The sequence below is a fragment of the Balaenoptera ricei genome, chromosome 5 (genome assembly GCF_028023285.1).
Source record: "Balaenoptera ricei isolate mBalRic1 chromosome 5, mBalRic1.hap2, whole genome shotgun sequence".
Lineage (NCBI taxonomy): Eukaryota > Metazoa > Chordata > Mammalia > Artiodactyla > Balaenopteridae > Balaenoptera > Balaenoptera ricei.
In genome coordinates, this window is record NC_082643.1 from 99,399,736 (window position 1) to 99,413,446 (window position 13,711).

Below are 13,711 nucleotides of genomic sequence, written 5' to 3' on the forward strand. Positions count from 1 at the left end.
TGACTTCATGGGCTTCAATCTTTGGGGTTCCCCGAGCTGAGAGACTGTGCTTCCTTTTATCAATGCTTCTCAAACTATCTGGGATGAAGAAACTTCCTTCCCCAACCCGTCACAGACTGATATATTTCTTAAATACCATAGAAATAAAATGAGTTCACCAATTAGGTTCTCAGATACTGGAGCAATGTAAAATTGCTATAAAAGTTTCCAAATTTTACCTTGTTAGAGACTGTTAACAGATTGTTCATGGGCAGCTACCACCCCCCTAACCACACAAAGCTAATAAGGACCATTCATCAAGCATGTTTTCAGTGCAAATGACTTATAGCATCAAATTACATATATTGCTAAAGTTATAATAGCTAACTTTTCTTGTGGAATTATTACATGCCACTGCCAAGTATTTTTCTAGCTCTTTATATACATTATCTCCTCTGGTCCTCAAAATCTACTTGCGAAATAGATTCTACTATTATTTTATAGGTATGAAAACCAGGCCCAGAGAATGTAAATAAGTTGCCCACATCCACACAGATAGTCCGTGTTCTCAAATACCGCACTCTGCGGTCATTCATGTCACCAACATTCATGGGGCCACAAGGAGTGCTGGAAATTGTACATGATTTGGTGTCAGGGACCAGAGCTGAAACCACATCTCCTCCATCTCCCAGATACATGACATGGGTCAAATTATTTAACCTTTCTGAGATTCATTGTCTTCCTTGAAATGTAGCATTATAATATGTAACTCACTGGGATATAAAGGGGGGAGCGATGGTTATATGATATAACTTGTGTTAGTACTTTATAAATCATAAAATTCTCCTCAGACATTAATTATATACACACATCAATTTTTTGTTGAGATATAGCTGCTGTACAATGTTATATGTTACAGGTGTACAACATAGTGATTCACAATTTTTAAAATTTTTTTCAAGTTGTGATTCACAATTTTTAAAGGTTATACTCCATTTATACTTATTATAAAATATTGACTATACTCCCTGGGTTGTACTATGTATCCTTGTAGCTTATTTATTTTATACGTAGTAGTTTATACCTCTTAATCCCCTACCCTAATCTTGCCCTTCCGCCTTCCCTCTCCTCACTTGTAACTACTAGTTTGTTCTCTATATCTGTGAGTCTGTTTCCTTATTGTTATATTCATTAGTTTTTTTAATTTTTAGATTCCACATATAAGTGATATCATACAGTATTTGTCTTTGTCTGTCTGGCTTATTTCACTTAGCATAATACCCTCCAAGTCCATCCTGTTGTTGCAAATGGCAACATTTCATTCACTTTTTATGGCTGAGTAGTATTCCATTGTATATATACACCACATCTTCTTTATTCATTCATCTGTCGATGGACAATAAGGTTGATTCCATGTCTTGGCTATTGTAAATAGTGTTGCTATAAACATAGGGGTGCATGTATCATTTTGAGTTAGTATTTTCATTTTTTTCAGAATTTATGTCCAGGAATGGAATTGCTGGGTCATATGGTAGTTCTATTTTTAGTTTTCTGAGAAACCAGCATACTATTTCCACAGTGGCTGCACCAATTTACATGCCCATCAACAGTGTAGGAGGGTTCCCTTTTCTCTGCATCTTTGCCAACATTTGTTATTTGTGTTCTTTTTGATGATAGCCATTCTGACAGGTGTGAGGTGGTATCTCATTGTGGTTTTAATTTGCATTTCTCTGATGAATAATGATACTGAGCATCTTGTTATGTGCCTGTTGGCCATGTCTTCTTTTGAAAAATGTTCAGGTCTTCTTACCATTTTAAATCAGGCTGTCTGTTTTATTGATGTTGAATTGTATGCGCTATTTACATGCTTTGGAAATTAATCCATTATCAGTCATATCATTAGCAAATATCTTCTCTCATTCTGTAGGTTGTCTTTTGACTTTGTTATGGTTTCCTCTGCTGTGCAAAAGCTTTTAAGCCTAATTAGGTCACATTTGTTTACTTTTGATTTTATTTATTTTAATTTAAAAGATTCAAAAAATATTGCTACGATTTATGTCAAAAAGTGTTATGCCTATGTTTTCTTTTAGGAGTTTTATGGTTTCTGGTCTTACATTTAGGTCTTTAATCCATTTTGAATTTATTTTTGTGTGTGGAGTGAGAACATGTTCCAATTTCATTCTTTTACATGTAGCTATGCAGTTTTCCCAGCACCACTTATTGAAGAGGCTGTCTTTTCCTCATTGTGTATTCTTGCCTCCTTTGTCACAGATTAATTGATCATAAGCGTGTGGGTTTAATTCTGGACTCTCTATTCTGTTCCACTGATCTATGACACACATCAGTTTTTAAGGTAATACTGGCATAGTCTCTAAACAATGTCTTTCAAAAAGCTCCTTTCAAATATGCTGTATCAGGGAAGGCTCAGAGAGTGGAAAGATAACCCAGAGATAATCTGTATCAGTCAGGGCTCTGCCAGAGAAACAGAACCAGCATATTAGATGGATAGATAGATAAAGAGATAATATAACGTATGTTACGTATTATAAGGAATTAGCTCATGTTGCTGTGGAGGTTGGCTAGGCAATTCCAAAATCCATAAGGCCAGCTGTCAACAAGCATAGCCTGGAGACACTTGGGCAGGAGGTGATACTGCAGTCCACAGGACCACAGGCAAAATGTCTTCTTCCTCAGGGAAACCTCACTTCTGTTCTTAAGCCCTTTCTCCTGAAGCACCTTGGATCAGGCCCACCTACATTACTGAGAATCACCTTCTCACTTAAAGTCAACTGATTGTAGATGTTAATCACATCTATAAAATACCTTCCCAACAACACCTAGATTAGTGTTTGATGAATAACTGGGTACTATAGCCTGGTTGACACAGAAGACTGACTATTATATTATTGACAGCAAGAATCCACATCAGCACTTGGGCTGGGGGAACATTGGAATGACATGGTCCTAGGGTCCAAATGGTGGGGAAGCATGGTGGTAACTGCCCGGTAAGAGCTGGGACCACGGAAGAGGCATTGCACGTGGTAGAGCTACCACGTTTGGTAGGGGAGCTGAAGAAAAAGGGGAGAAATACCTGGCTATTCTCCCCTTTCCATCTTCCAGTTTCCACCAATGTTTCCCATTGGCCAAAACTTCAGGATATCAGAGGGCAAGGGAGCCTGGGAAATGTAGCTTCCTGTGTTGCAAAACAGCTTGGAGGAATGAAGGCCAATGGGACTGATGACATTTATATACCTAAACAAGAAAAAAAAAAAAAAAAAAAAGATAATGTGCCCCTACCTAGGGATGCTTAAAATTGAGAAGGCACTCATAAGGTGACTTGAAAGACGGCTTCTTCAGAAAGCAAAGAACAGCTGTGTCATTCCCACCTTTCATTCATTTAGTAAATGTTAAAGCTTTATGCAGTTGGAGATAAGGCTTCAGAAGAGCAACTTGTGTGCAGTGCTTAAGAGCCTGGAGTTTTTTTCCTGTGGGTCCATGGGCCTCCAAGTGTGATGCAAGTACCACTTTTATTCTGATGATCTATGCACTTGTAGAAATAAAGATTTCTGAGCCCATTCCAGATCTACTGAGTCAGAATCTATAGGAATGGAATGCAGAATTATGCATGTTTATCAAGCTGCCCAGGTGATCATGAGGCAAACTGAAGATTGAGAACCAGAGTTTCAGGCAAGATGAAGCCACAGGAAAGATTAGCAGGGAAGTGTCATGATAATATTTAAGTTTCAGAAAATGATAATAAAAATAACCAACACTTATGGACCAAAAGATCAAACAGTGCCTTAAGTACTTCATGTGTGGATTTATTTAACTACTCTGATGTCTCTGTGGAAGATAGTCGGTTTTTTGGCTCTGGGTACTAAAATGGTAAGTAACAGTTAATTAGTGTTTACTAATTTCAGATATCGAAAATAACCTCAGAAGGGGCTAAATCAGAACTTCATAAAACAAGCGTTATTGGCTCCAGATTTTTTGAAGGTATCTGAACACGTACCATTGATTGAGAATTCATGTGGTTTATTCAACCACAAATTTGAGCATACTCAAATGCATCTACAAATAATACCCAGTGAGTTTCTGGCAATGTAGTAGTTTCCTTTAGCCCCATTATTAACCCTTCCCTGTACCCACACTCTTTGTCATGTGACTTTGAAGTGCCCTCCTACAGGAGCAGGGCACTCTGCTGTACCCCCTTGACCTTGGGCTTAACCGAGTAATTTCGCCTGTGGATGTTAGCATCTGTGACACAAGCAGAGGCTTGAAAAGGGGTTGCACGCTGGGGCTTGCTCTCTCTTGTGCCTCTGTCACCACCGTGAGAGTGTGCCCAGGCTGGCCTGTTGAAAGATGAGAGACATGTGGAGTAGAGCTACACCCCACCAGCTGCACCAGCCATGGCCAGCTTAGATCAGCCAGTTTGCCCCAGATGCATGGGAAACATACTCTTAGTGTAGATTGCACTAAGGATTTATAATTGCTTATTACATGGCATAATTGGAACATACATAGCTCTATCAGCACTATATTTCAATCCACTTCATTGCACTGTGGACAAAGAATCACATCTGCCACATCAGTAAACAGAGGATGTTGCAGCCATCAAGCCGTCTCAGGATGGAAATAGGATGCCTGCCATAAAACCCTCAGCCGCTGCAGCCACCCCCAAGGATGCACCCTGAGGAAACTTAGGATGGAAAAAAACAGGATACTGGCCCTAGATAGCTGAGGTGCATATCAAAGGAATGATTTCAACGAGCCCAAACTTTTGCATCTTCCCACACACAGAAAAGCACTAAATTCATTAACTTGTGATGTCTGGTTTTCTTTAATTAACAGTCATCTTTTGATGTTCCGACCACCTGGGTTTTGTTGCAAACTCCTCTATATCCTGGCTCCACCCTTACATCTTTGGGGCAGTCCCTCAGAGCAATCTGAGAGTCCTGTCTGCGGATTGAAGTCCGCAGAAAATCTGCCGAATAAAACATAACTCACAACTTTTATGTTGTGCATTTTTTGTTCAGTTGGCGGCACATTGGTAAAACTCTTTGTAAACAGTGCTTGGTGAACAGTGCTGGTCTCTCTCCAGTGATTATTTTCTTCTTTAATTGTTCCAACTCTGTATCACCTTATAATAATCTTCCATATTCCATGTTTTAGAGGTTATGATACTAAGGAATGTGGAATGATCCTCCATTCCAGAAGTGTCTAGGAAGGAAGTTAGGATTCTCGAGGTTAGCGCTAGAGTTGAGTGAGAGTAAGACATTCCCACCAAGACAACGACAGACTCCAACCTCAGAGGAACTGGTGAAGTCAGAGGCTAAAAGAAAATGAGCCAAGGTCCAGACACAGAGGACAGAGAGAGAGAGAACAGATTCGAAGAAATAGGATAGTAGTCCAGCTCTCAAAGGAAAGCATTCAGGGATACGGAGCTGATTTTAAAGGGACTCATACATAGAGAACTCTAAGGAATCTAAAAAAACATGCCAAAACTGACAGAACTAATTAAATGGAGTTAGCAAGGTTTTAGAAAAGGCCAGTGTACAATCGTATTTCTTTATATTAGCAACAAACACATGGAAACTGAAACTTCTAAAATAAGCCATTTATAATAGCATCAAAAAACACAAACTAGGGCTTCCCTGGTGGCACAGTGGTTGAGAATCTGCCTGCTAATGCAGGGGACATGGATTCGAGCCCTGGTCTGGGAAGATCCCACATGCCGCGGAGCAACTAGGCCTGTGAGCCACAACTACTGAGCCTGCGTGTCTGGAGTCTGTGCTCCGCAACAAGAGAGGCCGCGACAGTGAGAGGCCCACGCACCGCGATGAAGAGTGGCCCCCGCTTGCCGCAGCTAGAGGAAGCCCTTGCACAGAAACGAAGACCCAACACAGCCAAAAATAAATAAATAATTAAATAATTAAATAATTAAAATGAAGTGTTCAATAATTAAAAAAAAAAAAACACGGACTAGTTAATAACAAATTTAAATATATGTATATATAAGACCTATACCTTGAAAAATACAAAATATTGATGGGAGAAATTAAAGGAGAGCTAAATTAATGGAGAGTCATATTCATAGATTAGAAGACTCAGTATTGTTAAGATGTCAATTCTACCCAATCAGAATTGCAGCAGGCAGATTTTTTAAAGACTTACAAGCTGATTCTACAGTTTATTTGTAAATCTAAATGACTTAGAATTGCCAAAACCATTTTGAAACAAAAGAACAAAGCTGGAGAACTGACATTACCTAATTTCAAACTTACTCTAAAGCGTCAGTAACCAGACAGTGTGATAGTGGTGCAAAGATAGACACAGAAATCAATGGAACAGAACAGAGAGTTAAGAAATAGATGCAAACATATACGGTCCATTGATTTTTGCTGAAAATGCTAAGATAAATCAATAGGAATAGTCTTTTCAATAAATGGTGCTGGACAATTGAATATCCATACACAAAAAAATTAACCTCAGGTCTTAGCTCACAGCGTACATAAAAACTAGTTCAAAATAGATGAGATGTAAACATAAAAGCTACAACTATAAAAACTTCTATAAGAAAGCATAAAAGAAAATCTTCGCAACTTTGGGGATAGGCAAAGATCTCTTAGGTAGAACACAGAAGTATGCATTATAATAGAAAAATCGATAAATTTGACTTTAATAAAATTAAAAACTTGTCTTCAAAAGGCACTATTAAGAAAATGTAAAGACAAACCACAGATTGGGAGAAAATATTTGGAATGAATGTATCTGACAAAGTACTTGAATTCAGACTATATCAAGAATTCTTACAACTGAATAATAAAAGATGAATAAAATAAAAATGTGCAAAGGTTTAAACAGACACTTCACAAAAGAAAATGATGTATGAATACCCAATAAACGCATGAAAAGACAAGCAACATCATTAATCATTAGGATAATGCAAAAAATTAAAGCCAAAATAAAATACAACTATACATCTATTAGAATGGATAAATTTTAAGACTGGCAAGAAGATATGAAGCAATATTGCCAGTGGAAAACAGTTTGTCAATTTCTTATAAAGTTAAACATATACTTATCTTCTCACTCCTGATTATGTATCCCACCCCAAATATTATTAAAATATATGTCCATACACATGTATGTTCATAGTAGCTTTATTCATAAGAGCCAAACATTGGAAACAACCCAAACGTGTGATTTGATTGGATAAACAGATTTTGGTATATTTATACAATAAAATACCACTAAGGAATAAAAAGGAACAAACTACTGATACGTGTAACAACATAGATGAATCTCAAAAATACTATGTTGAGGAAAAGAAGTCAGACACAAAACAGTAATACTGTATGGCACCATTTATTTAAGCAGTCGAAACTAATATGTGATTCCATACTAGAATATGCAACACTAGTCTATACTAAGTGTCTTAATCAGCTCAGACTACTATAACAAAAATACCATAGAAGGGGTGGCTTAAACAACAAACATTATTTCTCATAGTTTTTGAGCCTGGCAAGTCCAAGATCAAGGCACAGGCAGATCTGCTGTCTGGTGAGAGCCCCTTTGTTGGCTTACAGAAACACATCTTCTTACCATCCTCACATGGTAGAGAGAGAAGAGAGCTTGCTAATAAGGGCACTAATTCCATCATGTGGGCCTCACCCTCAAAACCTAATTATCTCCCAGAGGTCCCACCTATTAGGTTTCGAACATACCCATTTTGGGGAGACACAAACATGTAGTCCATAACACTAAGAGAAACCAGATCAGTGGTTTCCTGGGATTGGGAGTAGGGGATATTGAATGCAAAGGGACATGAGGGGACTTTTTGGGGGTGATGGAATCAAAACTATATCTTGAGTGTGCTAATGATTACATAACTGTATATATATTTCAAAGCTCCTCAAATTGTGCATTTAAAAGGGGGGTATTCTTTTACATAAGTTATACCTTAAGATAAACAAGATAGCGGGCCCAGCTGTGGGGGTAGGGAGATATGGCAAGGAGGAGACCTAGTCATTGTGTCAATGTAGCTATTGTCTGCAACTTGCCTTTAATGCATGATAAGTGCATTCTGGTCACCAGACCCCATGCTTTCTGTACTAGAATGCATTGAAGATTCAGTACTAATAGTACTAATAGCAAAGTATTCTCAGGTTCTCCACCTACAAATGCTTCACACTTTATTGTTCTTTATTTTTATACATCTGCTTTTCCTTCTGTCATCCTCACTCTCGCACTAGTCCAAACATATAAATATAGATAGATAGGGGGAGTTCCCTGGTGTCCTAGTGGTTAGGATTCTGGGCTTTCACTGCTGTTGCCTGGGTTCATTCCGTGGTCAGGGAACTAAGATCCCACAAGCCACGCAGCACAGCCAAAAAATAAAAAGAATTTGTAAGGAATAAAATAGATAAACAACAAGGACCTACTGTATGGCACAGGGAACTATATTCAATATCTTGTAATAACCTATAATGGAAAAGAATCTGAAAATATATATATATATATTACATATATATCTGAATCACTTTGCTTTTCACCAGAAACTGACAGCATTGTAAATCAACTATACTTCAATAAAAATTGTTTGTTTAAAAAAATATAGATAGATAGATAGATAGGCAGATAGGTAATCTCACTCATCTGGTTTACATAAAAATTCTGTCAGCCATAAGCCTAGCATAGCAGACGTTGAGACAAAAAAGCCTAACTGCTACAAAATATTAAGTGCAGAGCACCTCACATATTTATTTCTAAAGAATTGTATGTTCACCAAATGAGCAAGGACCTGGGGAAGGTGGAAAGGATAGGGCCAAGCACACAAGCAGGTAAACTGGCCTTGGGAAAAATCCAGGAAACCCATTCAATGAGATATAAATAAAGAAGATCTAAAAATAGGGGTGTTTGAGAAGAATGCTACAGAATTGGTGGCCTTTTGTCTCTGCACTGAGGGAAATAAAGTGGATGGGGGTGAGGGAAAGAAAAGAGAAAATTTTGTGACAGCCACTGGGAAGAATTGGAAGTAAGCTCACCACAGAAGGTCAGGAATGAGTGACCAGCTCTGATCAGAAGTCATCATTTATTAATGGTTCCAATTAGTCTTGAGTCAAAATTCATCTCCTTTGAGAGTCCTGGTTCTGCTCTTTGCCTTTCACATGCAGACATTTGAGTATTTTGAAAATGCACAAGGTATATAAGGTATATATATTTTATCCACACATTGTGTATCTCTGGTGGTGAGAACACCGATGTGTTACTCTCGTTGTATTACTATACATATGTCCCTAAGTCTTCTTCTTTCTGGTTTAACATCTCAACCTGCAGCTATTACTCAGATAGCTGTTGTTTTGCCATCTTGGCAGCTCTCTCTTACAAATAGATAAATAACAACAAAAAAGTTAGTCATTCTTCACAGTACATTATGTGATGGTTAATTTTATGCATCAACTTAGCTGGGTCACAATTCCCAGATATTTGGTCAAACATTATTTTTGATGTTTCTGCAAAGGTATTTTTTTGGATGACATTAACAGGTAAATTGGTGGCCTTGGGGTAAAGCAAATCGCCCTCCATAATGTGGGTGGGCCTCGTCTAATAAGTTGAACGTCTTAATAGAAAAAGACTGGTCTAACCCATGAAAGAAGGAGTTCTGCCAGCAGACTGCATTTGGACTCAAACTGCAGTGCTTCCCTGGGTCTCCAGCCTGCTGGTCTACCGCATCAGAATTTAGACTCCTCAAGCCTCCACAGCTGCATAAGCCAATTCCTTAAAATAAATCTCTTAGATAGATGATAGATAGATAGATAGATAATAGGTAGATAGATAGATATAAAGATAGATATAGAGATTGAGATCGAGGCAGAAACATCCTGTTGGTTCTATTTCTCTGGAGAATCCTGGCTAATACACTTTATAAAAAGTGCTTTCACATAAGCTCTCCAGTAGGTGAATTATGGAAGTCATTTGTGCTAATCAGCTTATACAGCCTTTTCAAACTTCTTTCACTTGGAAAGGAACATAAAGATTTGTGGTCCCTCCTCCATATCTCTCACTAACTATATTTTCCAAACTCCAAAACAGAGGCCACAGACTTTTCATGATGTCTAATATATCAATATAGATCTTAAAAGAGTTATACAGCGCTTCCCCGGTAGCACAGTGGTTAAGAACCCGCTTGCCAATACAGGGGACACGGGTTCGAGCCCTGGTCTGGGAAGATCCCACATGCCTCAGAGCAACTAAGCCCATGCGTCACAACTACTGAGCCTGCACTCTAGAACCTGCCCGGGAGCCGCAACTGCTGAAGCCTGCACGCCTAGAGCCTGTGCTCCACAACAAGAGAAGCCACCGCAGTGAGAAGTCCGCACACTGCCACAAAGAGTAGCCCCCGCTCGCCGCAACTAGAGAAAGCCTGGGCACAGCAACAAAGACCCAATGCAACCAAAAATAAAATTAATTAATTAATTTTTTAAAAAAGAGTTATACAGAGGAACGTTAAGGCTCAATTCCTTAGTAGCACTTTTAAAAAAATAGTGACTTGAAGTTAGTTTATTCCCCAACCTTCCCTCTGATCTTCAAATAAGTCACCTTTCTTCAAATAATGCAGGGTTTCTAACGTACCAGTTATAAATATCATTACTAAAGTGGATTCGAAATTCAACATCAAATCTATAGAGAGTGATGAGGATTTTGTTGGAATAAAGATGACTAATAATGTATTATCAAGAGCAGCAACAGCTAGGGATGATGCAATTGGCAGCTCACCCACATGTTACCAAAAACAGACCGCCTTTTACAGATCCCTGACAGAACTCTCACACCCTTTTCCTGATGCTGAGTTCTTGGGATCTTTTCTTTGACCCAGCTCTTCAACAGAACATTACTTACAAGCAAACAAACCCTAGTTTAGGATGGGAAGTGAACGGGAGAACAGTATACATAGGATGCATTCTCTCTCCTTTCAACTCCAGTTCACAAAGGGTGTAGTTTAGGGGGCAGAGCTGCATTAGAATATAAGCACAAACACAGCCGATTCAGATATTAAATAAGTGAAAATTTTTATTGAAATATAGTTGATTGACAATATTATATTAGTTTTAGATGTATAGCATACTGAATCAATATTTTTATAGATTATACTCTCTTTAAAATTATGACAAAATAATGGCTATATTTCCCTATGCTGTACAATATATCCTTGTTGCTCATCTATTCTATACATAGTAATTTGTGCCTCCCCTACTCCTATTTTACCTCTCCTCCTTCCCTCTCCCCACTTGGTATCCAGAGTCTGTTCTCTGTATCTGTGAGTCTGTTTCTGTTTGTCTTATCTTTTGGATTCCACATATAAGTGATAACATGCAGTATTTTTTTTCCTCTGTCCAACTTACTTCACTAAGCATAATACCCTCTAGGTCCATAGCAAAACTGTTTTGTACTTGTTAGAAAATGGCTACTACCTTATGCAAACCTCTCCACCCCAGACCCCTCTTCTTTCCCTCTGGTCCCTCCTTGGGGCTCCTCCAAGGCCTTCTCACAGTTTCTAGTTAAAGGGATAGTGCCTGGCAGAGTGGGAACCCTTGGAATACCGCTCTCTGCAGCTACTGTCAGCATCCATTCTGATTGGTCGGCATGCATGGCCTCCTGACTGCTAAATATTCTAAATATCATACCTAGTTGGATGGGGAAGTTTTGAGCATTTTTTTTCATACAAAGGCTTTTAGTTACTCAGTCTATTTTTGTTGAGAAAATAAATAATAAAAACCAGAAGCATTTTTATAGCAATCTATACTTCACGGCTTTTCCAATATATTAGCCTCTTCAACAACTATTTATTGAGTCTTACCATGTTCCAAGCACTGTGAGAGGTATTTACATACACACACACACACACACACACATCATTTACTCCTCATGACAACCCTGTGACTTAGGTGCTACTATAATAATTTCCCCCAAAATCATGTTAATATTACCTAACATTACGCTGTGTGCTAGGTGACCGGCACTGTGGTAAGCACTTTACATGGTTTAGCTCATTTAATCTACAACAATATCATAAGATATATGCTTTTTTCATCCCCAATATATAGATGAGTCAACTGAGACTGGAAAAGATTAAGTAACATCCTTAAGGCGAATGAGCTGGCAGGAACAAAGCAAGAACTCTCATCCATGTTTTTCAGTTCCAACTTTTCCACTGCCTTCTCCATTGTTCCTTGTTCCCTTGCATAAGGAGTGGACATTGGCAGAAGTCTTGAATAATAGGGCAGTTGTAATTTCTAAATGGCTCAAAGTATCTTGAGCTCTAACTTTCAGCTTTAGGATTGACAACTTACAGATTTCATGTTAAAGAAGTGTCACCCTCATACCAACTAATCTAACTGATATCTAGATGAAGTTCTGCTCCAGTTTCTCAGTGGTTATTCTTGTCTTTTAAAGGTGGGCATTTTGCTATCCCTTACAGACTCTTTCTGTGTTTTTCTTTTACGTTGTATTTGAGATGAAAAAAACTGAGTGTTCAACTTCCTGGGGACATTATAGAGTTAAGGAGTTACTGAAGACTTGCTACATTCCTGCCCCTTCCCCACTTTTCCCTGTTCTTGTCTATTGTAGGATGCTACACCATAAGTTTTGGGGGCAGGGACTGTGCCTATGTCATTGTATCCTTGGCCACTAAACTAGTGCTTTGAACATGAGAAAATAATAAATATTGTCTGAACACAGGAATAAGTATAGGTGAATGGTGGTGCTTTTTCATTGCCTCCAAAAGAGACAGTGGTCCTAATCATGATGACTATGTGCTCCCCCAGCATACCTCCCACTCCCACCAAGTCAGAACTCCACCATATCCAGTATATGGCATCCGATACATGGTTCTCTCTTTATTCTTTCATACAACAATCGTTTACTGAAATTTTCATTCCTTTACTTAACTGGCATTTTTTGAGCACCTATTGTAATAGGTGTGAAGCAATATGCCGGATTCTGGGAATACAATGATGAAGAAGAAGGTAAGTAAGGTCCCTTCTTCAGGCGGCTTACTTCCTAGTTGTAGGGAGGAGGTGGAAATGAATGCCTCCAAAAAACAACTCAAAAAAAGAATGCACAAAATAATTACCAATTATATGGAGGGCTATGAAAAAATAAACAGGGAAGAGAGATGGAGTAACCAGGAATACCAATGAGTAGATGACCTTTGAGTTGAGCTCTAAAGAGGAGGATGATCTACCCACACAAAACGATGGGACAAGAGCATCCTAGGCAGAAAGAAGAGCACGTGCAAATGCCCGGGCTCCTGGGGAACAGAACGGAGGTGGTGCTGCTGAAGTCCAGTGAGAAATGGGGAAAGCGTGAGAGCAGGAGAAGCCAGGCCTTGCAGGGCTCCATTGTACAGAGTGTGACTTTTATTCTCAGACAAATGCAAGACCAATGAAGGGAATGAGAATTTTCTGTCTCCTGTGGACTAAGGAGGAAAGAGTAAAGGCAGGAGGTGATAGTGGCTTGGACTAAGAAAGTGGCAGAAGAAATGGAAAGAAGTCAGTGGATTCGAGTTCTACACTCAATAAGGGAGGGGGATGGAAAGGATCTGGCTGAAGCAGCTGAGATGGGAAAGAGTCAGATAGGGACAGGTTTCAATCAAGAGTTTTCAATTTGTATATATTATTTTCCATTGCCTATTAAATATCCAAATGGGGCTATCACATAAGCAGTTGGA